Source organism: Spermophilus citellus, assembly GCF_964194105.1.
Source record: "Spermophilus citellus genome assembly, chromosome: 7".
Lineage (NCBI taxonomy): Eukaryota > Metazoa > Chordata > Mammalia > Rodentia > Sciuridae > Spermophilus > Spermophilus citellus.
The window spans coordinates 163475101-163499342 of NC_138188.1; the positions used below are offsets into that span (position 1 = coordinate 163475101).

The window sequence follows — 24242 nt, forward strand, 5'->3', positions numbered from 1 at the left end:
TATGGCTCCTGTTGGGGTATGTTCAGTTGGAAATATTAATAAATATATTATTTCTTTAGGATCTATTCTAGTAAGCTGTGCATTTTTAATTGCAATTTCCACTTTCCTTAAGGCTGCTTTGGCCTCCAAAGTTAGTTGACGTGGAGAGGTTGGAGAAGGATTTCCTTGTAATATCTGAAATAAAGGACTTAACTCAGAAGTAGTTAACTTTAAGGATGGTCTTAGCCAGTTAATATCTCCTAATAGTTTTTGAAAATCATTAAGGGTACGTAACTCTTTAACTCTTATCTGAAGATTTTGAGGACGGATTGTACTCCCTTGAATTATCTGACCTAGATATTGAAAAGGAGATACCTTTTGAATTTTTTGAGGAGCTACACTTAAACCCATAGTTGTAAGTGAGGTCTCTAACTGAGTAAAAATTTCTGAAAGTACTTCTGAATTAGCATGGGCCAATAATATATCATCCATAAAATGAATAATGTATGCATCAGGGAAGCTATTTCTAATGGGATCTATTGCCTGATCAACATATTTTTGACACAGGGTAGGGCTATTACGCATTCCCTGAGGAAGGACTTTCCAGCAGTATCTTTTAACAGGTTCCTTAAAATTAACTGCTGGGACAGTGAAAGCAAATTTTTCACAATCTTCAGGATGTAACCTTATAGAGAAAAAACAGTCTTTTAAATCTATTACCATCAAGCTATAATCTAAAGGAATGGCTGTGGGGGAGGGAAGTCCTGGCTGTAATGATCCCATAGGCCGAATTGCCTGGTTTATTGCCCTTAAATCCTGTAATAATCTCCAATTTCCTGACTTTTTCTTAATAACAAAAATAGGTGTATTCCAAGGGCTAAGTGTTGGTTCAATATGACCAGCCTGAAGTTGTTCCTCAACTAATCTATGAATTATTTTAAGTTTTTTCCCTGAGATGGGCCACTGAGAAATCCAAATAGGCTCTTCTGTGAGCCATGTAATTTTTTCAGCTGTTTTAAGGATCGGGGAAGTACTCAGTGCCCCTAATAAAAATTTTGTCCTGAAGTATTTACTAATCCTTGCCGTGTAGACTGGCTTGTAAACAGATATTCTTCCTGAAAGTTTTCCCTATCATCTCCAGGAAAATACCTCTGATTAATTTCTTCAACTGACCTTATAGAATTTGGGGTGACTAGTAGCAGTCCCATTTTGGCTAGTATATCTCTTCCCCATAGATTAGCTGGTAAAGACTCTAACACATAAGGCTTAAATATTCCACTGTTTCCATCAGAATCTTCCCAACGGAGATAGTTGGCACTTTGAGCAGGCTGTGAAATTTTTCCTATTCCTTCTAGATTAGCTGAGGCTGTATGTAGAGGCCATGTCCTGGGCCAAAATCGGCTGGACAACACGGAGCTATCAGCCCCTGTGTCAATTATTCCTAGGAAATTTTTATTATTAATTCTAAGTTTTAATAAAGGGCGTTCTTGTCGTACTAACTGGGACCAATATACTCTGTCCGGCGGTTTAGAAACTGAATCTGCCGGCAGGTGCCTTTCTGAGACACAAGGCAATAATATTAATTGAGCAAAAATATCCTTTGGGGTGAGTCTTAGGGCATAATTGGATCTTACAGTAACATATAATTGCCCTCTAAATTCTGAATCTACCACACCAGGTATTACTTCAATAGCTCCCTTTAAATTATTACGCCCCAAAATTAAACCTACAGTATTTTCAGGAAGCGGCCCGAAAATCCCAGTAGGGATTTGTGTTGGTCCCGTTTCAGGATCTAATTCAACTGTCTCTGAAGGTCCTAAGAAAACTGTCTGTGATCCATGTCTCTGCTCCGGTAAAAATCGCGGACTGTCCTGGTCGGCGCCGCTAGTGACGTCACACTGTGCGACCGTTCCTGGAATTCCCGGGCTCCCACTAGGAGGGAATGCCGGCAGCGGTGAGAAAGCGGGCTGATCCGCGCCATTTAAATCCTCCGCATGGGGTTGCGACTTTAAGTTTACATTTCTAACCTTGGTTTTAGCTCCTAGCGCTTTTGTTTTAAAACGGCTCAAAGGAAAGGAAATTAATTTAGCCTCAGGCTGATTTTCCATTTGAATAGACTTAATGGCTCTTTGAATACCTCTCAGAAGCTCTTCTGGTGGCCACGGACTCTGGTCCATGTATTCAAAGAGACAAATTTCTAGGGCCGTCCAAGTTTTCTGTATATTCTCTATGCCTCCAGGTATTTCAGTAGAAAGACAAACTCTCTGTAACTTTCTTCCTAATTTCTCCCAAGTAAGTAAATTTGGAGACTCTTGGTCACAAAACCAAGGACAATATTCACCTACAATCTTTAAGAATTGCAATAACTGAGTTTTCTTTATCTGTTTTCCTTTCTGATTAATTATACTGTCTAAAATAGTTAGATACATTTCCTTATCCGAAGAAGTAGAATTTCCCATTTTAAGTAAATTAACGTCTCTTTCCTTCAATATTTCCTGGTACTTTTGTGACTCAATTGTCACTTCTTCCTTTCTCTTATTTCTTATTTTCTTTATTCTCTTTATTACTTTTGTGACCCAAATGTCACTTCTTCCTTTCTCTTATTTCTTTATCTTCCTTATTTCCTCTATTTTCTCTTTATTTCTTTATTTCTATTTCCTTAATCTTTTTAGCGCGCGCTCCCACTCAATCTAACTAATTCAGAATGCCCCCCTCTTGGGCGCCAATTCTACCACGCGTCCTGCGCAGTGGTTTCATTAATGAGGTTCTGGCATTCAGTTAGTTAGAAGAGATCAAAATAAAACACACAGACAGTACCTTATTTTAATGCTAGGTCCGAGACGGCTCGGTCTCCCTGTTTCCCTGCCTCCAGCCGCTCAGCAGGGCAGCGAGGATTACTCTGGGCTAGCAGGAGAGAGAGAGAGCGAACACGCCGGGGATCAGCCTTTTATTTGGGGGAAACAAGAGATTCAGGGGAGAATTCCATCCAATGAAGGTTGAGGGGGGGCTGCACTCCAAGGTCAGGGTCAGTGATTGGGTCTCCAGGGTCAGTGGTTACGCACACCCCCACACGGATGGGCTCTCTCATCAGGAAAGGGTCGGGATAACTCCGACACAGCCAGAGTGCCTCAGGCCCTTAACGGGAGTCACCCAATCACGTGTCAGAATGGCTCCCCACAGGAGATGACAGGGGACTTGCAGGGGGTGCACAGGCAGGAGGACTTAGGACAGCCGCTGGACAGTTTCTCTTCTGTCGGCTCAAAGTCATGCCATGTCCTCAGTAGAGGACAAATACCAACCATCCTACCTGAGTCCGTCCCGGCTCTGGGCCTCACTGAGCAAGGCAAAGACTCAAATACCACACTGCTCAGACCCTCTCTGTGTCCTTCAGCCCGACCCCAAGATGGGCAGCGGGGACCCGGCCTGGCCTCTGAGCCTGGGGTGGTCTCTCCTGCAGTGGGAGACTTGGCTGCAGGCCTGGCAGGGAGGGGCCTCTGGCCCAGGGGATGGGGCCGGACTCTGGAAGAAGGGCAGGGCCTCCCTTTCCTGCAGCTCACCTGTTCTGACCACCACCTGGAGGCACCAGCAGGACACTAACAAGCGCCTCCCTGGGCCCAAGTTCACGCACTTATCTCCACCTCCTCGCAGGCTCCACCACAGCAGGTGCTGGCACCCCTTCGTCTCCCTGCCAGACGTCCCTCTGAGAGAGCACAGCTCTGTCCAGGAGAGTCCTGGTGGCCCTGCAGAGCCCCAGCCCCTGTGGGCGGGGAGAGCCCCATGGTTCCCGGACTCCTCCACGGTGGCCCTTCTGCGGAACTCTGTTTTCAACCTGTTCCTGGCACAACAGCTTTGAAAACAATCAATTTGAATGAGCCAGCATGTCAGCAGGGGACAGTGCAGGGCACGGTCATGTTGGGGGCAGTGGTGACCAGCCATGGCTAGAGCCCATGTGGGCAAAAGGGCACCTGGGTGGACAGGGCCTGCAGGCAGAGGCTCTCTGGGCCTGACACCCTCGGACCCCTCTGCCCCCTCCTTCCACACAGAGGCAAGGACCTGCCCAGCAGCCCCTCGTTAGGGGTGTGGGGCAGAGTCAGAGGATGCGCACATTTCCAGAAGGTTCTCTCCAAGGCGTGGAGGGGGACCGGAAGCTGGGGCGAGCTCCCACTCAACCTGGCTGTGGAGGGGTGTCAGCAAGGCCTGCTGGGTGGGGGGTCTGTTCCTCCCCTCCCTGTGCTCTGTGCTGCTCTCCACTCCACAGGGTGCCCAGGTTTGGTGCAGTGTCCTTGACAGGCCAGCCCTGCTCCTGGGCAGGAGGTGCCTTTCCTGCCGCCCTCCCTCCGGCCTCCAGGGAGGCCCACCAGGACAGCTGGTGTTTACTCACACCTACTTCTCTGCTCTCCCGCTCACAGCCCCCGACAGCCTCTGCTGTCGTTCTGTTTCATAGAGGAGGAAACGAAGGTTCAGAGAGGACCAAGAATTCTCTGTAGCTGAGAGAGGCAAAGCCAGGATCTGCACCCACGTTCCCCATGGCCACCCAAATGCGCCAACAGCTTCCGCGCGGGCATCTGTCTCTAAGAAGCCATCTGGCAGGGGGATCCGGCAGATGACTCGGGGCTGTTCACTCTCAGATCTGCTGGCAATTCAACACCCTGCTGGTGCGCCTCCCCCACACACATGAAGGGGACCTGTCCTCCAGGCTCTCCCTCAGACCAGGCCGCCGACTTCTAGTGTGATCTCATGCACCTGTCCCCACACCCTCCACTGAGGCCCAGGTCCCTCCCCCTGGCTCAGCCCAGGGGACAGGGAGGCTGAGACCCGGAGGCACCCTTCAGGGAGGAGGCCAGGAGGACCCAGGAGACTTCTCAGTGGTCATCAGCCCAAAGCCAACAGAACACCACTCTGGCACCAGGCCCTGCCCTGAGCTGCCCCTTTGTTGAGACTTGAGACTCCCAGGAGGGTCCTCTCTGCACCCTGGATCCCAGGTGGGTGGTGGTAAGTCCTCAGCCTCCCCACCCCTCATTCAAGAGCCTCCTCAACAAGGTGCACCGAGGTCTCCTTGGGCGGGGGGTGAGCAGATGGGCCCCAACTGCCCTGTGGGGACCAGGCCAGCGTGTGAGCTCAGGGGTGCCCATTTGGAGACAGGTCTCTGGTCAAGCGCTGGGAGGATCAGGCCGGCCAGAGGCTCTGCAGCGCTGGCCACCTCCCTCCAATCACTGTGCCTCCTGCCTCCCTGTGGTGACCAGGTTCTCCTTTCTGCATCTGACGCTCAGACGTGTGCCCACTGCCCCGGAGGGACGCCTCTCCCAGGCTGAGCCAGTTACTAGGAATAGCAAAGGGTCCACCTATGAGGTGTCTTCCAAAGCAACCAGCAATCCACAGCCCACAGCCCACTCCAGACACTACCCCTGCCCTCATCACGGGCAGACACAGTCCTGCCCCCTCCCTGTGAACCGACCCCCCCCCCCCGCCTGCCTCTGCCTGCTGCCGTTCCTTCCCACAGAGGCCACGTTAGCTCCTGCTCCCTCCCCTGGCTCCGCTGCCTGCTGCCCCCCGCCCCCGGGCTTCCCCGTGTGGCCCTGCCTGGCCTGCCTCCTGAGACCTGTGCAGTAAGGAGTGACCTCCTGTCTGTCGGCCTTGCCATACCCTGAGGATGGCAGGTGCCGGGCCAGGGCCCTTGCTCCCACTGAGGTGCACACATGTCCCCTGGCCCAGATGGACACCCCAAGGCACCAGGGGACTCTGCAAGTCACTGTTCCCCAGCCCAACCTCGTCCCCGCGTGCTCCTCCATCACAGGGGGCAGCAGCCACACCAGGTGGCCGAGGCCAATGCGGGGCTCCCCAGGACTCCACATAGGGGAGTCCCGGAAGGGCTCTGGGCCTTGGTGGGCTATTTCCTGAATGTCCATTGGGATATGTCCTGTGTCATCTGAGCACAACACCAGCAAGGGAGGGAGCCAGGACTGGCTGCACAGGCGGGCCCTGAGCGCAGGGCCTAGGCCAGCCTGGCCTGGGAACCGTCCGCAGCCCAGCCTCAACCCCATCACAGCGCCTCCACCTGAATTCCAGCACATTCCGTGGGGCAGCTGCAGGGGTCACTCATCCAGGGCTTCCTGGGTCCAGACCCACCAACCCCTGTTCCCTCCGCTCAGCCTGCTGGCCAGAAGCATCCTCCCAGTCCTCCTCTCCGGCTCTCCACCCCCAGCAGCGGTGACTCAGCTCCACCCACCCCCACAGCTACCTCCTCCTCCTCCAGTCCTCAGCCTGAGGCTTCCATTCCCTGTCATCCAGGCTGCTCCACCCCTCACTGGCTGGGCTGCAGCCCTGGCCAGGGGCAGATGCCTCTAGGAGTCCCTGGTCCGTGGCCACCACCACGCTCCTTCCAGAAGGGCCAGCTTGCTGGGCGCCCCACTCGGCCCAGCCGAGCCTCAGGAGCCGTTCCCAGAACATGTGGGGACAGCAGCCGGGGAGGCAGGAGATGGGGCTCCAGGACCCTGGAGGCCGCTCCTGGGGCGGCGGGTGGCCCCCAGGCCCAGGCTCTACAGGGCAAGAGGGACGGCCTCTCCACAAGAGCAGGTGAGGGTGGCTGGCGCTGATGGGCAGCCCCTCCAGAGGGTTTTCTGGGACCCTGGGAAACAAGGACACCCCTTCTGGGGAGCAAATGGCAGGTGGCCCTGTTGGTGAGTGTGCTGCACCCTCGGCTAGCTCCACTGGTCACTTCCAGGTCTCTTGGTTGTTGACATGCAGCCTGCACCTGTGTCCTCACAGCCTTTCCCAGTGGGGTCAGGGCTACGGCAGCTAGGCCTCGTGGTGAGGGGCGCTGCTCCCCAGAACCTGCAAGGTCGGCAGGGGAAATGCCAGAGAAGGCCCGGAGCATGGGGCTTCTCCCATCAGGAGGAAGGGCCTGCCGTTGTCTGTGGCCCCTGAGAGACGGGTGCGTTTGTAAAATGGAATAAAAGCAAAGATGCAGAGAATCGAGGAGGCAGCCTCTCACTGCTCACCCGCGGCGTTGACCCCCGTGTCTGAGGCACTCTCAGAGCTGCCTCGCCCTGCAGCAGTGGTGAGCGCGACATCTTCAGTGGCCAGTCCTTGGCCGCATGCCCAGTTAGTGCCCAGGAGGCTGCACTGGACATCTGCTGTCGTGGTCCCACCACGCAGGCAGGAGGAACAAGCCCAGAGCCTGGCTCAGGCCTGGGGTCGCCATGGGGTGCCCCGAGACTTGGAGAGGGGCAGGACGGCTGGTGAGGGCTGTGCCCTGGGCAGACGTGGGGCCCTGGCTTCTGGGGCTGGGTCCAGGCGGAGGACTTGTGCTGCTCAGGGCAGGCCGTGCTTGGGAGTGAGTTTTCTCAAACCACGTCCCAGGCTGGGCAGTGGCCCCCAGAAACTCAGGTCAGGGCAGATCCTGAGCCTGTGCCTGGCTTGGAAAGAGGTCTTTGCAGACGTTGTTGGTGAAGATGAGGTCTCATGGTGGGGTGGCCCCAGTCCAAGGGCGGTCCCTATGGGGGAACTCAGATGCAGAGTCCCAGACACCGGAAGGCAGCCACGTGTCAACGGAGGCAGAGGCTGGGAGATGCAGCCAGAGCCAAGGAGCCCCTGGGACCCGCAGAGCTAGGGGAGCAGGGAAGAGCCTCCCGGAGCTTCGGAGGGAGTGCGGCTGGCGGATGCTGTGATCACAGACCTCCAGCCTCTGCCTCCATGTGAGGAGCTGAGGGAACACGTTTCTCTTACCCAAAGCCCCCAGCTGGGGTGGCTCTCAACAGCTCTCACTGTCAGGAAATACCCAGAGGCTTGCTCTGCGTCTCCCATGGACATCTGAAGCCCTCTTCCCAAAGGGCCACCTCTCATTGGAGCTGGTGGTGACAGTCACCATTCCTGGGGAACCTGCCCTCTGTCCCCAAAACCCTGCCTGTCCCAGCACTGGCCACTCAGGCACTCCCCCACCTGCCCGCCAGCATGGGGCTGGCCCGCGGGCTGTCAGGGAGCGAGGACTCCACCACGGGGCCCCTCATTGCTCCAGCACCATGGTGACACTGCCCCCCAGACAGCTCCCAATGCTGATGGAAACTGAAGAACCACCCCACCCCTCGGCTGCCGGCGGAGCCGACATGTGGTCCTTTACTTCCCAACATAATGGTGTCTACACCCACAGACTGGCTAAAATTAACAGACTGACAACACCGAGTGGAGTCTCTGGTATTTCCACACCCTGTGGGTGGGGGCAAGCTGACCCCACCACTTTGGGGAACTGTCTGGAATGATCAGAACTGCTGGATACGGTCCCCTGGCCCCAGCACTCCCACTACTAAGTCCAGAGCCAACAGGAGCCAGGTGCCTTCTGAATAAAGGCAGGCAAGAGCAGCGTTACCCGCAACAGCCGGACCCCGACGTCGGCTCGAAGGAGCCCCAGCAGAAATCTGCGGGAGCCCAGGCACCTGATGCCCACAATCATGCACTCAGCGAGAGGTCAGGTCCAAACAGCACAGTGGAGGCCAGAGGCCGCCCAGGGGCGTGGGCCTCTGAGAGAGCAGAACCTCCGCTGGACCTGCAGCTGGCCAGCAGATCTCCAGGCCCTGCTAGGGAGGCTGTCCACCCTGTGGGCCTCCAGCAGGGGAGCAAAGCCTGTGTGGCACCGGGCAGCCTCCCCTCCCAGGGCAGTGGTCAGGGTGTGACTGCGTGTGTCAAGACCTCGATGGCACCCGCTCTCAGAGGACAGTGACCTCACAGTGACCCCCACTGGCCAAGGAGGTGGACACTGGGGGTGGGGCACAGAGTGTTCTCTGAGACCCCAAGTCCCCTTTCTTCCTGGGGCAGTGCACAGAATGAAGACTCCATGAGCAAGATGACAGGTCAGCCAGGAGATCCCGGGACAGAGAGTGGAGGGGACCCTGCTGAGTCACGGGACGTGGGGTGTCAGGGGCTCTCAAGGGGTCATGGGGAAAACATGGGGCCAGGTGTGAGAGCCCACCCTCACGGACATGACCTCATGGACCTCTCCCCGCTGTGGACGTGCCCCCTACGGACATGCCCTCCACGCCACGGTTGTGACTCCCCACAGCCACTCCCCCCCCTGGGCGGCACCCCTTCTCTGGAGGCCAGTTCAGCCAGAAGCCCTGGGAGGAACCTGGCACAGGTCCTCTCCCCCCAAGACTCGGCTTCCCCGTTGGCGACCGTGGGCAAGCCTTGGCGTCTGCCTCAGTGGCAGTGGGAATCACGCTGCAGCCAGCTGCCCCATGCCTGTCTGCGCCCACGGGGACCCGCGTGTGCCCCCTCTCACAAAGAGGCCTCGAGGACATCATGCCAAAGGGCACGACACCGGCTGGCCCACGCAGCCGGCCTCGGACAAGCCTCTGGGCCTCCCTGAAGGCCCTTTCACTGACCAAGCGGAGCTGCAAGTTCCCAGCCGCTGACCGCACAGAAGGCCCGGAGCCAGGAGCTGCGCCCCGGGAGCCGCCCAGGGAGGGAGTGGGCCGCGGGCTCACCGGCACTCGGGCCCGCATGCCTTTCTAATCAGGGCTCCCGGCCTGGACCCATAAATGGCCAAACACGGCCTGATGCTGCGGCTCTTATCAGCTGCCCCCAGGCCTGCCACCAGGCTGCCCCTGGCCTGCAGGTGGGACCCTCCCCCGTTGCCATCCCATGGCCGTTCTTCCTGGCGCTTAGCTTCACCTTGTAGCACGTCTGGCTTATTTATCCACCTCAGCCCTGACAGCCCATGGGAACACGTCCCAGCCGTCCCCAAACGAGCACATTTCCACTTAGACAATCAGCTCTGCTCCCTTGTGAAGAAGAATTTCTAAATCAAGGGAGATTCCATTCTGAAAAGGCAGGTGACTGACCTCAAGGTTCCAAACAGAGTGGCCACAGGTTTGCAAGTTAGGCCAGGTGCCCCAGGAGGCCCCTGAGTGTCCACCCAGGTCAAGGATCAGGGGCCTTGGGGCCACTGCCACGGGTGCTGCTCTGTCCACCAGGACTCCCAGTGTCCAGGATCTGCCCGTGCCGCTGGTGCGGCCATCTGTCTCAAGGTGCTCTGGGTGTTGTGACAAACTGTAGCGTCCCCACTCAGAGCAGGGGCCCTCTGTGAGGTGGAGTGGCAGGACCTGCCCCCAGGGGTCCTCCTGGGGAAAAGAGAAGATTGAGGAGCAGTTCCATGCAGAGCAGTCAGGCGTCACACAGCCAGGACGCCTGGGTGGCCGGGGGCTCAGGGGAGAGAAAGCAGCTTCCCTGGGGCAGCTTGGAGCCAGGAAGAAGAGGAGTCGGATGTGCCCACCACACGGGGCTGGGTCTAGGTCCCCCCACGCCAGAAAGCTCCTGTGCACACCTTCCAAACTAGATGGCCATTTGAGGGACCCAGTACTCAGACCGAGTTCACAGCCTGCCCACCAGCAGCCAGGTCCTGCTCCCCGCCATGTGGGGCACCCAGGTGCCCCTCCATCCAAAGAGTCGGGGGCTGATGGATAGGAGAGGCCTGCTGTAGGGGTTGGGGAGCCCACACTGTGAGTGCCCACGGTAAAGGGCAGCTGTGGTCCTGTGGTCAAGATGAGATCCCGGCTTTGAAGAAACCGCTTCATCAACTCCATCATCATGGGGGTAGGTGGCTTCCCGGCTCTCCTGGTCCCCCTGAGTGGTGGCCTCTCTGCAGGCTCCAGGAAGCTCCCCTGCCATAGCCGTGCCCTCCAGCCAGAGCACCACCGTGGCCCACACCTGTGGGTGGTACAGGGTCCCCAGAGCATGTACACTTCCCTTCTCAGCTGCCTTCCCTGAGTCAGGGGTGTGCACTGCTGTCCACACGCAGGGCGTCCCCGATCCACCCTGTTCACGACCACCAAGTTGGGGCGAGGTGGGGAGATTCACCCCAGCTTCCCTGGAAGCCCTTGGACACACCTTTCTGAGCACCTCCAGCTGGAGGGGAGCTTGGCAGAATGAAAACAAGTTCTGTCTCCACCTGCTGGGTTCCCTGGGAGCCCCTCCCCCAGGTCAGGGCAGCCTGCTGCCGCCTGACCAAGTTCCTTCCCTGAAACTTCCTCCCAGGGACCAGTGAAGGAGAGCCACCGTGGGCCACCTCGACAGGACACAGTAGTAAGCCGGAATGCAGCCTGGTCTTGCCCCCCCTGGGGTTGCCGAGCTCCTTGAGACGCATTTGCTCGGCCCCGACTGTCTCAGCCTGGACTGAATGGCTGGGGCAGCGCCCTCTCCTCCCTATGCCCAGCTCTGTGCCCAAGTGGGGCATCCAGAGGAAACCCAGGTCTCCCAGAGCCTTCAGGGAGAGGAAGCACCGTGGCTTTCTCTCCAGCCTTGTGGATCTAAAACAGCCACACACAGGTCCTGACGTGGCCTGCCGGCTCCCTCGCTGGGCCTCCTCCACGCCTCCGCTGAATCTGGCCTCAGCACCAGGCTCCATGTGCTGCTGCCCCCTCTTCAGGGACCTGGATCATGGCCCCAGGGCAAGCTAGAAGAGGAAGAAGGATTCTCTTTTTCCACCCTGCCCTGGACACATTCTGATTCTCAGTGATGAAGATTCTCTGCTTCATCAAATTTTATCAGGATCTGGAAACTCCTCCTTGGCCTCCTATGAACTTCCCGGTAAAACCCAGCGTCAGCGAGAACTCTGCAAAGACAGCCTGGCCAGAGCCCTCCCCCTGCCTGACCCCTCCTTATCTGATGGAGCACCACCCTCAGCCCTAGGGGACGTCTAGCCACCCAGCCTCCAGCAAGAGAGGCCAGCTCAGCATAGCCCAAGTCCCCCACCTGGACTAGAGACGTCCATCCACTGAGCTCGCCCTGTCCTGGGCTGTAATGCCCATGTTCCTGGTTCCCTGTTGAGCCCAGTCTCTCTCCCACAGCAGACCCCACTGCCTGCTCCCTACACCCCCTGGGGTGGTCCCTGATGAAGCTGGCCTGAAGTGCTCTGCCGAGGCATTGGAGGAGTGCCCTTTGACCAGGACAGATGGAGACACCTCTCCCTGGAGAAGGCTGGTGCTGCTCCAGGGCCTGCCCAGGTGCCGTGCAGGTGGGACTGGGGACCCCTGGCCTCCTGGACGTCCTTCCAGCCTACACACCACACGCTTTCCAAGTCACACGCAGACGCTCGGGGTCCTGGACCCCTGGAACAGGCCTGACGGTAGAGCACGGGGGGCAGGAGCCCAGCCTGGGGTTCTGGCCACAAGCCGACCTGCAAGTGGGCAGGGCCTGGGGGGCACGACCTTCCTCTCGAGGCCTTGGCGTGACTTGAATACACTTTAATCACTTTTAATTCATAAAAGTCACAACTGTTGGCTCAGTCAGGGTCCTGACAGGACAGGGCAGCTCTGTCTCAGGGTGTAGGACCTGGCCTGGGGCTGTGGGGACACAGCCAGTCATTACCCTCATCCTCACCCCCTCTGCCTCCAGCTCCCACCCTCAGGGCTCCCCACAGCCAGACCTAGCCCAAGCCAAGGGCAGGGCCATGTCCATGGGGCTACACACAGCAAGAGGGAGGAGGAGCTTGCCCTGCCCAGCTTCAACTGCAGGCCCCCCAGCCCCACCCAAGCCTGGGGGGTCTTTGAGGACCAACAACTGGCAGGTACAGGTATGTTCCTGCCTGTGTGTGTACAACACATGCCCTGCACTGACCCGCCCCAGGTACAGGTATGTTCCTGCCTTTGTGTGTGTACAACATGCCCCTACACTGACCAGCCCCAGGTCACTCCCCTGAACCCTGAGGCTTCCTGGGGCTGGTGGTGACCACAGAGTACTAGCCCTCATGGGGCTGGGTCCTGTTGGGTGGCCACAGACTGAGACCTTGAGCCCCATGTGCTCAGCTCAGTGCTGCGGATTGTGTCCTTTTGCGCTCACACTCGCGGACACTGTCTCCGTGAGTGCACCCAGGCCAAGTCCTCGGAGGCCTAGCTGTCAGCCTCTCTACCCTGGAGGCCCCGGGCCTTCTCCTGCCTCCCACCACCCCTCCACATATGGGGGTCGGGTGCAGGCCTCTTCCTGGGGAGCATGAGGTGGACCAAAGGACAAGTCACCCCCAGCTGGGGGTGGGAAGCCATGCCTCTGCCACCCCAGCCTCCTGGAGGGAGCAGAGGGCCAGCTGTGGCCCTGCCACGTCCCTGCCTGGGAAGTAGCGCCCGCAGGACCCCATCTAGTTGTGGCTCTGAGAACCCCCGGGTGCCAACACCCTCTCACTAGGAAGCCAGGCACGGGAGGCCTGAGACCCTCCCGCTCAGGGACACCGAGGTGTTACCCTGCAGGGGCCAGATGGAGTGTGGTGCTGGGCACAGAGAGGCGCTTAGGCATCCCAGGTGGCCTTCCTGCTGACTCGATGTCCCTGTCTTGTGACGTGTCTGAGACCCTGGGAAGAAAACTAAACCTTCCAAGCGAGGGCCCAAATCTACTGGTTCAGAGGCTGAGCCGGCCCTGCCACGGGGAGTGCCCCTGCTGAGTGGATTGAACCCCTACAGACTCCCCATTCCCCAGGCCGGAGGTTCAAGATCCAGCAGGACAGTTCCTTCTGGTCCAGGCTTCTGGCTTCTGGGGGTTGCTGGCCATCTGGGCACCCCATTGCTGTGGGGACCCCTCTCCCCTCTAAGAGGAGGCTGAGTCGGCCCTGTGGCTCTGAGACCCCCGGTGCACTTGGTGGGTGTGCTTGGTGCAGAGCTGCCCTGCTGGGCAGGACCCCTCCTCACACACCCTGAGACGGCAGGGCCCCACTTCTATTCCCGTGGACTCTGGTCTCTCTGAGCTCCACTGGCAGGGTGGGAGCCTGGGCATGCTGCCTACAGGTGTGGACTGGGGCTGCTTTATTGGGGCCCTCTAAGTCAGCACAGGGGCAAAGGTCACAGGGACAGGTGGGTGGGGCCTGGAAGCGCAAGGGTGGGGCCTTATCTGGGCAGCCCTCAGGAGAGGCACAGCTCTTTCTGCAGAAGCCCAGCCCAGAGCCCTGAGCATCATCGGTGTCTCTCAAAAGTCTGGATGGGAAGAAGGAGCAACCGGGGCTAAGGGCAGGTTGCCTGGGGTGGTGGAGAAGGGGCAGAAAACAAGGAAGGTCACCGGCAAATGCAGAGTTTTCTGAGCTCAGAATTTTCTGCTGTGGCTTCTAGAAGCAGCCAAATTTGCTTTGGGGGAACTGCTACGGAGAGCCCACCAGTAATAGAGGTCCGCCACTCCCCTCCTCTTCCCAGCCCCTCCGACTCCCACCCAGTGCCCCCACCTCCTGTCCTGAACTGTGGCCCGTCTGTCTCATGTCCCTCTCCCTGACCCATGCCCTGCATTGACCTTCAATCAAAGGCAACTGTTTAAATACTAAGTCATCCTAGGAACGTGTGGACGTTCATTAAGACTCTATATCAAAAGAGGGAAAATGTAAAGATTGCTGAGAAGTTTTGAAACACTGAATTATTGAGGCTTCTGCTTCCGAGCTCCATGGGCCACAGCTCCCCCTCCCTGGCTCAGGGCCGGTAGCACTGGCCCCGGGGACCTCCTTTCTGGAATGCACAGCAGGACCCTGTGGTGAAGACGTGGGCAAGGGTGAGGTCAGGCACAGTCCCACTGTCTATCCCTGAAGGCATCCACTGAGCCCCGGGCCTTGGGGTCTTGGGGGGGGGGGGCAAACAGTCTGTGCAGAAGGCCCTGAGGCCCTTATGACCGTGTCTGCAGGAGCCCATGTTGCCCAGGCCTGGCGGCGGGGGATGGGGGGTGTCAAGTGATGCCTGTCCCCGGCTGTGCTCCTCCTCTGGATAGGGAGGGACAGGCACCTGTTTGCTAGCTCCAGGGAGCCTCTCCTTGAGACCTCAGATCCTCTGCTGAAATAAGATCTTCCTGCACGAGAGACTTGTGTTTAAAGAGACCTCTAAGGGCCTATTGGCCGTGTGGCTTGGCCAGCACCTTCTATATCGATGCTGCCCTGGGCAGGCCACCCAAAGAGGGACTTAGTGTCAGCACTGGATGATGGACAGGGAGCCCTACAGACACCTGCATGGCCACCACTGTGCAGGAGCTGGGAAGAGGCAGAGAGGACACAATGAGCCAGGGCCACAGGTCCTGCCACCTCCCAACCAATGGGAGGGACCAGAAAGTAAGTCCCAGCCTCCAGCCAGGAGGGACTGGGGCCTGGCCACAGTGTCTCCCCAGTCCTCCACCTGCTGCGTGTTCTCTGTCCCATGGGTGAGCCCACATGGTCTTCATTCTCCTCCCTTGGAGGGAGAGAACCTCCCCATGCCCTGAACCACGACTCCTCCACCTCCCATCTCAGCCTCCGCGGACTCCCAGAATCCACCCTTTCTCAAAGCCTGCTGCAGTGGGGCCCCAGGAACTGCTTCCCCTTCCTGGGTCGGGGCCAGTTAGCAGCAGCAGGAGTGCCCAGCCCCAGGGCCCTGGTGGATGCTCCCCTCCGCTCTGCAACCCTCAGCCACACAGGAACGTGCCCAAGGCAAGTCACCAGGGAGAAGCTGCCACCCTGGAGGAGCTGAGGCTGGGGTCTCTGAGTGGGGTTGGAAGCCCGAAAAGAAGATGGGGCAGGTCTGTGCAGATTCAAGTGCAGGAGCAGGAAGCTCCTAGGGAGCTCGGAGGACGCCCCTACCCACCCCCTGCTGTCTCCCTGGCTGCACACTCTCCACCCAGACCTCTGAAGAGGCTAGCCCCGGGATGCTGCAGCCTGTGGTGCCCGGGGGCCAGGGCATGAGCTGGGTGGGTCAGAAGACTTCTGGGTGGGACATTACTGTACGTGGTGCTGCAGTGGGGACACACACACATTTGTGCAAACCCAAAGGACGCCCAGACCCAGGGAAGAGCCCTGGTGTGAACCACAGACCTGGTTAGTACTGCTGTGTCAGTATCAGCCCAACAGCTGTGACAGATGTCCAAACCAAGCAGGCTGAGGGCTTCATGGAAACTATGTGGGGACGGGCGGGGCCCTAGAGGACCTCCGTGCTTTCTGTTCAGTTACTCTGTAAAATGAAAGCTCTAAACACAAAGTCTCTGAACTTAAAAATAAAGAGGAGTAGGAGAATAATCAGGCCCGGGCTTGGCTACTTTCTGAACAAGGGGCATCAGCTGGGGTCCCTGCCTGTGCCCCGCAGACATGGAACACTTGGGCCTCTCCCAGCCTGTGCTCAGGGCTCTCACCTGTGACCCCACGACGTGACCAGCTGCCTGACCTCGTCAGCGGGCACCTGGGCCTCCCTGGCTCCCCGACCGTGGGCAGGGCCTGGGGCAGCAGGCCAGGCTGGGGCCTGCTTGCTCGTGTCTGCTTTGACAAGTCCCTGCTCAGCCTGCAGGTGCCAGGAACCCATTCATGGGCACACCAATGACTCAGGCACCCTCAACTGTCTCCTGCCACATCAAGGCTTGGCATTCTTGGTGGGTGTTGCCACGGGGCATTGCTAGCTGATTGAGGCCATGAGTGACCAGCTGAGGGTCAACGTGTGCACACACACGATTCTCAACCTCTCTCCCAGACACTGTTCTGCCATCTTCCCCAGCAGGACTGCCAGAGGGAACGGGGCTCGTGGAAAACTCCCTACATGGCTGTGTCCACAATCGCCAAGCTGGTGAGGGGCCGGCACCTTTCTAGATCCAGGAGAAGGAAACTCAGGTGCATCTCAGGACTTCGGCTCCACTCCCTTGGGGGTCCCTGGTGGGGAGGTCCTCCTCTACCAGCTCTAAGCAGTGTCCCCCTTGGAGTCACTGGAAAGAGCCAGCTGGCTTCCCCGGGTGGAGAGGGCCTGAGGCTGCAGGGGCAAGGACCTGCCCTTGTCCGTTGTTGATAGCAGGGCCAGCCAGAAGCCCTGGAAGGCCTATTCTCAGTCCAAGCCACACAGGAACTTGCCCAAGGCCAACTAGGTGCTCTATGTCACCCTAGCAGCCACTCAATTGCCTTCAAGGGAAAAACTGATGCCTTTGGTGACCCAACTTATGTCATTTCCTTTCCTGAGTCCTATACCCCAGCAGCAGGGACACCCCTAGCAATGCTCAGGACTGGCCCTCCATATTAGCCCATTTAAAAAATCTAATAAAATATGGAACCAGGTAACAATTGCAAAGGTCAGCTAAGATGGTCAAATGATAGAAGGGCATACCTTCTGTAAGGACACGTCACTATTGGCATTATTATCATCACCATCGCCACTGTCACCATTACCACCATCAACATCACATCAATGTCACATCACCATCGCCATCGCCATCGCCACCGTCACCATCCTCACTATCACCACCACCACCATCATCATCATCACCATTATCCCAAATATCATGGCCACATTGAAGTCTAATTAAGCCTCTGGATTAATCCAATTTATGGGAAGCTGGAGATGGAGGAACACTCTAACAGTACTCCAGTATGCAGTCAGCAAAATCCAGAGTGTAGGAAATTCTACAGGACAAAAGATCAGGTTTCTTCAACCCAGGAATGTCAGTGAAACAGGGGACAGGGAGGGAGGAGGAAGCAACGAGGGGAGGGGAAGTGGGAGAGGTGGCACTCTCCAAGTTCCAAGGAGATTTCAGAGTGATATGGAGCTGTGGGCTTTGTGCCCAGACAAGCCACTCCAAAAAGACAGGGACAACAGGGAACTCCCTTCAGTGACTGCATGTTAGATCATATTGAAGAATTCCAATGTTTGGATGTGATAAGGACATTTGGCTGCATTTTTTTAAAGAGTCCTTATTCTGGTGAGTGACGACCCACTGAAGTATTTTTCTCACGAAGTAAGGTCAGAGGTTGCTTTAAAAGAATTCGGGGCGAGGAGGGACTGGGGAGGTGGCGGGGCATTGGCTGGGATACTGCTCCAAAGTCCTTGATGTTTGAAATAAATACGTGATAAAAAGTTTGGAATATGTGGCCAGAAATGAACAACAAAAAGCGAGCCGAGCTGAGCCTGGCCTTGGCGTCTCCTAGGCCTCGCCCGGGGCCCAGCGGCTGAACTCGCACATGCTGTTTCTAATCCCATCCCTGCACAGTGTTTAAGCTGGCTCTCTATTTTATAATCCGTGTCACTTTTCAGTTTGCTAGTCCACGAGCTACACATTAGAAGCATATGCACATGCCTGCATGTGCATCGTTAAGAACGTGAAGTCGTGAAGCCTGGGGCTTCCCTTGGGGACAGCTGAAGGGACAGGTGCCGGATGCTCAGCCCCAGGTCATGACACTGGAGCACACTGGGCTCCCAGTGCCAGCTCTGACCCTCCACACTGCCAACACCCTGGTGGCCTTCCAAAAGCCATGGTCTTCCTGGAAGCTTCCTGGGGCCCGGGTGCTGCCTTCCCCGTGGGACGGAAATGCCAGGGCTGCGTTTTGAGTCACCCTTTAAAATCTACCAACAGAAAGTTCAGATCTAAATCTCTCTGACACCATCCAAGCAATCCTCCAAGAGAACTCTCCCTGTTGCTCCACCCACAACAGGGTCCAGGCCCTCTGACCCCACTCCAATGTGCCTGAAATGCAACTTCTCCAAAGAGCATGCCCACCACTGCAGGGGCACAGGAAGCCCCGGGCGCTCTCCCAGGACTGAGGTGACAGGAACCATGAGGTGACAGGAACCTCAACTCCTCCCCGCAGTCACGCCTGTTTTGTGTGATTCTCAGGTTTCTGATGACAAAGGCAGCACGCGGTCAGTCTGAAGTATCCAGAAACACTGGCTGGAGCTCCAACACCACCTGCCTGTGCCATAGGCATATGCCATCTCTTCCCCAAGTCACGTGCCCCAGGTGACCTTGACACCAGTGAAGCAGACAAGCAGAGAGCGCAGCCGGGTTTATCAAACGTAACCTAGAGAGCAATGCTCCACTCCCTCCAGGTGGGGCGGCCACGGCCACTGGGTGCTGGGGTTTGGGAAAGAGCCAAGAAACAGCGCTTGGCTCCTACTGGATGCTGACCCCCACACAAGCACTTCAGGGTCCTCCTGCCCCAGGGAAGGTGGCTGTGGAGAGGCAGCATCCACCCCAGGGCAGGAGACCCACAGTTCTGGGTGGTGGCTCCCTGAGGGACTTGAGACCTAGCAGAGCTGGGAAACAAGTCTGCCAAGCCTGTACCCTGGCTCAGGAAGAAACACAAGTGGCCTCCTTAGCGGCCTGGAATGATCCCGCACTCTGGCCACAAGCAGGTCTGGGCCAGAAATATACACTGACCTGTCCTGAACCTAGGATGGCCACTCAAAAGCACTTAGCAATATTTGTTAGCCAAATCCCTCAACGGGGGAGACTTTGAGAGTTCAAGTGAACTCTCTCTTAATCCCAAAACACACACTCCAGGCCACACCAGGGCTTTGGCTCAGGGACAGCCCCTTTGCCTGACCTGGGAACAAGGCGTGCGTGGCAGGTCCCTGGGGTACAGTGTCTCCCTGCACCGGCAGAGACCAGAGACCAGGCAGGGTTCTGTGGAGCCCACACTCTCTCTCTCTCACACACACACACACACACACACACACAAACACACACACACTCCACACACATCACAGCTCACTCTATGCACACACCACATACACACAAACCTCACACACGGCACACACCAGTGACAGCTCACACACTCACTGCTGACCTGTCCCCAGCTGCCCACACTCCTGTTTCCCTGAATCCTCGTGAGAAACCACCAAGTTCAAGGCCGCTTGCCCTTCGCCTCCACGTGGCTCTTTGCACCCCTAATGTCAGCCCTGCTTCCTACCAGCCCAGCCCCCCCACCCTGAGATAAATCGTCAGGAGGACCTGATCCGTGTCCCCTGGTCCTCAGCAGGCCTCCCTGCTGCCCACCCCAGCACCTGCTCCCAGCGGCCCTACTGGGCCTCCCTCTGTGACAGGGACAGGAGGTGGGCTTCCTCTCTGGACTCCTGGCCGTACACCCACCCTTGTCTCTCAGGCTCACTCCCTCTGGCACCAACTCCCGCATTCTGTGGCCTCACTGTGACCTGGCCACCCACCCCACCACCGGTCCCATCTCTCCCTCCTGCCTGCCTCCGCCTTCCCAGTGGCCCTTGAAGACAGGACAGACTTCAGAGGGGCCCTGGGGACAGGATGAGGAAGGGCAGCAACGTGTCTGGCACGTGCGGGGGTGTTGGTGCACATGTGTGTGCTGTGATATACGCGAGGGAACTGTGGGAGAAGGCGCTGGGAGGGTCGGAGCAGGGGTGTTGGGGACTGTATCCTGCTTCCCGCTCAGTGGCAACCCTCCACCTGTCTGGCCACCTGGCCTTGCTGGACCACAGGTGCCCAAGGAGAACACAATCTGGGTCACTGGCCCCTGGGGGTCTAAATTTTTAAACAATTGGAAATGGCAGGTGTGCCAGTGACCAGGGCCCTTGGCCACATAGGCATAGCTCTTGCCCAGTGGACCATGAATGACAGAGGAGAGGCTGTCCCCACGGGGCACTGACCACTCCCCACAAGCACACAGTAGTGGCAGCACTGCCCAGCCTAAGCCAAACCAGGGCCTGCTCAGCATGGGAGAGGCAAGGCCCATCACAGGACCACTATCCCACAGCCCCGAGGGGCCAGCTGAGGACCAGACAGGGGCTACGACCCTGCCCCACGATGGGTGGCCAGCTCCACTGCCCATGCACAGGGGCACCTGGGAGCTGGGCAGGCCATCCAGGTGGGTACAGGCGACTTGGGCCAGAGCACCTGCACTCTCCCTTTCTCTCTGTCCCACACCCCACCTTCCATCCTGAGTCCCCTGGTCCTGAAGCCCTGCTCTCCCTGCCCCCTCCCAGAGGACTCACCCTTGGGGAAGGGCCCCACTCCCTGGGCCTTCCTCCCCAGCAGGCCCTTCTCACAGGGCAAGAGGCCCCCCTCCGCCTGCGCTGCCCCTGCCTGGTGGCAGCACCTGTCCATGTGAGTGGATGAGCTGTTGGGGTCCACCTGTTCCAGGTTCACTACCAACAATGAAATGTTCTTCCAAGGTGACCGTCCAAGGAGGACAGAGAGTGTCTGCCTTCTGGAGATGTGTGGCCAAGGGGAAAGGATGACTCCAACAGCAGGGACCTGAGGTTCCAGGGGCAAGGGAAGGGACGCTGGGCCAGCCCCAAGGCAGCAGGGAGCCAGGGAGGGTTTGCAGAGAAAGGATGTCTCCTGGGCAGCAGCTGGCCCTCCTGTGTGTCCCTGGAGACAAGAGAAGCCTCAGTACACCTGGGTTGTGAAGCCACCTCCCCCTGTCAGACCCAGGGCCTCTGCACCTCCCTGGCTGCTGCCAGGACAGTTAGGGTCAGCTGCCCCCAGCCACCTGTGTCCTTGGGCCCTTCCCATCCAGTTCTGATTCCACCTCTGCAAGTGTCCCTTTCTGGTGCCTGCCAGCCCTCAGGCCCACCCTCCCAATTCCCTAAGCAAACCTGAGAGCCCTGGAGCCGGGCTTTATGTAGGAGCGCAGTTTGGGCATCTGTTTGAAGTTGAGGCTCCATCCTAAGCACAGCAAAGCCTGGACATAGCAGAACAGCTCTTGACATGCATGGGAAAGCCACTGGGGCCGGGTGTAGCTGCTTTGTTGACCATCATGTGGACTAGAGGGTGTGTCCGAGTGTGCTGGTGTAAGCTCATGTGTATCTGTGTGGCCTTGTGCATGAAGTTCATGTGTCTGTTTGAAGCCACAACGAACCTCATCCATGGCGGAAGGTGTCAAGCCTTCTCCATCCTGGGTAAAGACAGCCTTGAGAACATACCCAAGGGGCAGGACCCAACCCACACTGGGAAAGCAGGTGTGCATAGGTACACTTGGCTGTGTGAAGTGAGCTTTTGGGTCCTTCCTTCCAGCAAGAGATGGCCTTGGTGTCAGCATTCAGGGAAGCATGCCCGGAGCCCAGACAGGCAATGACACTGGAGGGCAGAGCTCCTTGCTCTCTTGGGGTATGGAGCCAGAACTCCAAGGCACCAAGCAAGAGGGACCCCAGGATGCCCTGTGGCTCCCAAACATGGCTGAGATGGGCATGGCCAGGGGATGTGAAGACCCAGGGGTCCGGACTCCCACCTCAGCCTGGTGAATCCGGGAGACAGTGGGGGACATGGCACGGCGACATCTGGATCAGCTGACCTCCAAAGCAGCCCAACGTCACTCGCTCTGGGGAACACTTTTGACATATACCAGCACTGCCCTTCGGGTGGCTGTGCTCACGGCAGGGGCAGCAGTGTTCACAAGGCCCTGACCACATGGCCAGCCGTGCTCAGAGGACGTCGTGGCTGGTTTTCAGGCTGTTTCAGCTCAGGCAAGGCTCAGAGCCCCATCTGTGCTCGCGGGGTCGGTGTGGAAAGGTGGAGCTTCACAGGCCTTCAGACACCTAGGCGAGGAGAGCAAGCTGGCATGGGGGAGACTCAGGGTGGACAGCAGGGGAATGGAGGACAGGTGACCCATATAAACAGCCATGACTGTGTGGCAATGTGGGCCTGCAGCAAAGGATGCTCAGAAAAGCTACATTTTTATAAGTGTGGCCAACTCAGGGCTGAGATGTCACTCAGTGGGAGAGCCCCTGCCCAGCCTTGGTGAGGCCCTGGGTCCGATCCCACCCCTGCGAATAAACAGACCAAGGCGAGTGGTTAAAAGGCGGCCAGGATACTTCACCCAGCACCTTCAGGACTAGCAAATCCACCACCACGACACACCAGCCCCTTGACCCGACAAGGAAACCAAGGCTGAGTGGGAGGGCAGTTTGCTCGTGGTCACCCAGCACCCGGGACATGGGGCCTCAAGACCCAGCTGGTGTGTTCAGTGCCGTGTTCTCTCCGTGACCCTGGCTGCCTTGGTTTCTAGGAGACCAAATCAAGAGCGCCCTTGCCGTGTGTTTGTCCAGAACGTCCCTCGTTCCCCTCGAGGAAGGGAGGGGAGCAGGTTCTCCCGCCTGGGCTAGCAGGTGACAAGTTCCTCCAACTTTTGCTCTGCCCACAGGGACGGTAGAAGCGCTCTGGATCAAGGCCCTGTGACCTCTGTGGTCTCCTCACGGTTTTAGTCAGCTTTTTTTGCTGCTGTGACTAAAAGACCCAACCAGAAAACTTATAGAGGAGCAAAAGTTTATTTGGGGACTCAGATTCAGAGGTCTTGGTCCATAAACAGCAGGCTCCATCCCTCGGGGCTGGAGGCGAGGAGGAACGTCATGGAGCAGAGTGTGGTGGAGGGAAGCAGCTCACACCATTGTCAGGAAGCAGAGAGAGACGGCCCCCATGCCCACCTCCTCCAGCCCCAGCCTACTCACCTCCAGTTACCACTCAGTCCACCCCCATGGGGAATTAACTCACTGATTTGGCTTTCATAACCCCATCATTTCTCCTCTTAACCGTCTGGCATTATCTCACACACCAGATTTGGGGGGATACCTGACATTCAAACCACAACAATCACCATCTCCCAAATGCACCCGCTGCTCACTAGAGCCCAGTGTGGCTCAGCCCAAGCCCATCACCCATCTCCAGTGGCTAAGACAGTCTCTGACAACACCCCTGGGCTCAGCCAATCCCCAATCCCCCACAGTCTTACGGGGGCCTCCCTCCCCAGGTCAGGTAAGTCCCTGTAGCCACCAGCCACAGCTGCATTCACCCCACCTCCGTGTGAACTTGCATGGGACTTGCTGGGAGCTCGCTGCATACCTCAGCAGGCTGCTGCCTGTAGGTCCCCTCCTCTACACGATGCCTCTTGGACAGCTCTCTGTGTTTAGGCTTCTCTGTATGAAACCACAGTGTCCGCTTCCAACTGCTATTGGTGCTCAGCTCCTGAATCCCATCACCACCCACCAACGTCTGTTTAGTCTCACGATGACAAGAGCATCCTCAACAATCCTGAGACATCAGCCAGCTGTCGTGGTTCATGGGCCCGGTTCCTGGGGCCTGCCTCAGAAAACCCCTTACTGCCGCTTTGCTGAGAGCCACAGCTGCACCCGGCAAACCTTTGAAATGCCTCTGCTGGGCAGGGGACAGGCAGGCACATCCCCAGCATCCCGGGACAGTGAAGGGATGTTGACATAGACCTGGTGGGAAAATGTGGAAAATCCCATGATTCTGCCTGTAACCCTAATGGCAAGAGGGTAGGGTTAGTGTATTTTCCAGAGGAAATGGTCCCCATCTTGCATCAGATTCTGGTTTTCATCAAAAAACATGGAGGCTATGAAAAGACATGGAAAGAATTCTGATGCATGTTACCCTGTGAAAGATGCTGTTCTGAAAGACAGGGTACCATATACTTCTAACTCCGTGGTGTCTGAAAAAGGAAAGACCATGGAGACCGTGAGAGAGCTACAGTTGTCAGGGGTTGCGGGGGATGAAGAGGCGGAGCACAGAGGGCTTTAGGGCATGAAACCACACGTGCTACTGTGAGGGTGGATACA

At 57.6% G+C, this 24242-nt stretch overlaps 1 long non-coding RNA gene across 1 annotated transcript; it reads right to left on the reverse strand.

Moving 5' to 3' along the window:
* Positions 1 to 19886: 19886 nt before the first annotated feature.
* Positions 19887 to 23566, reverse strand: LOC308653716. Its single transcript, XR_014023092.1, has 3 exons — positions 23459 to 23566; positions 21270 to 21568; positions 19887 to 21042 (listed from the first exon to the last, which is right to left on the reverse strand). It is a non-coding gene; the product is annotated as an uncharacterized lncRNA (long non-coding RNA).
* Positions 23567 to 24242: the final 676 nt, after the last annotated feature.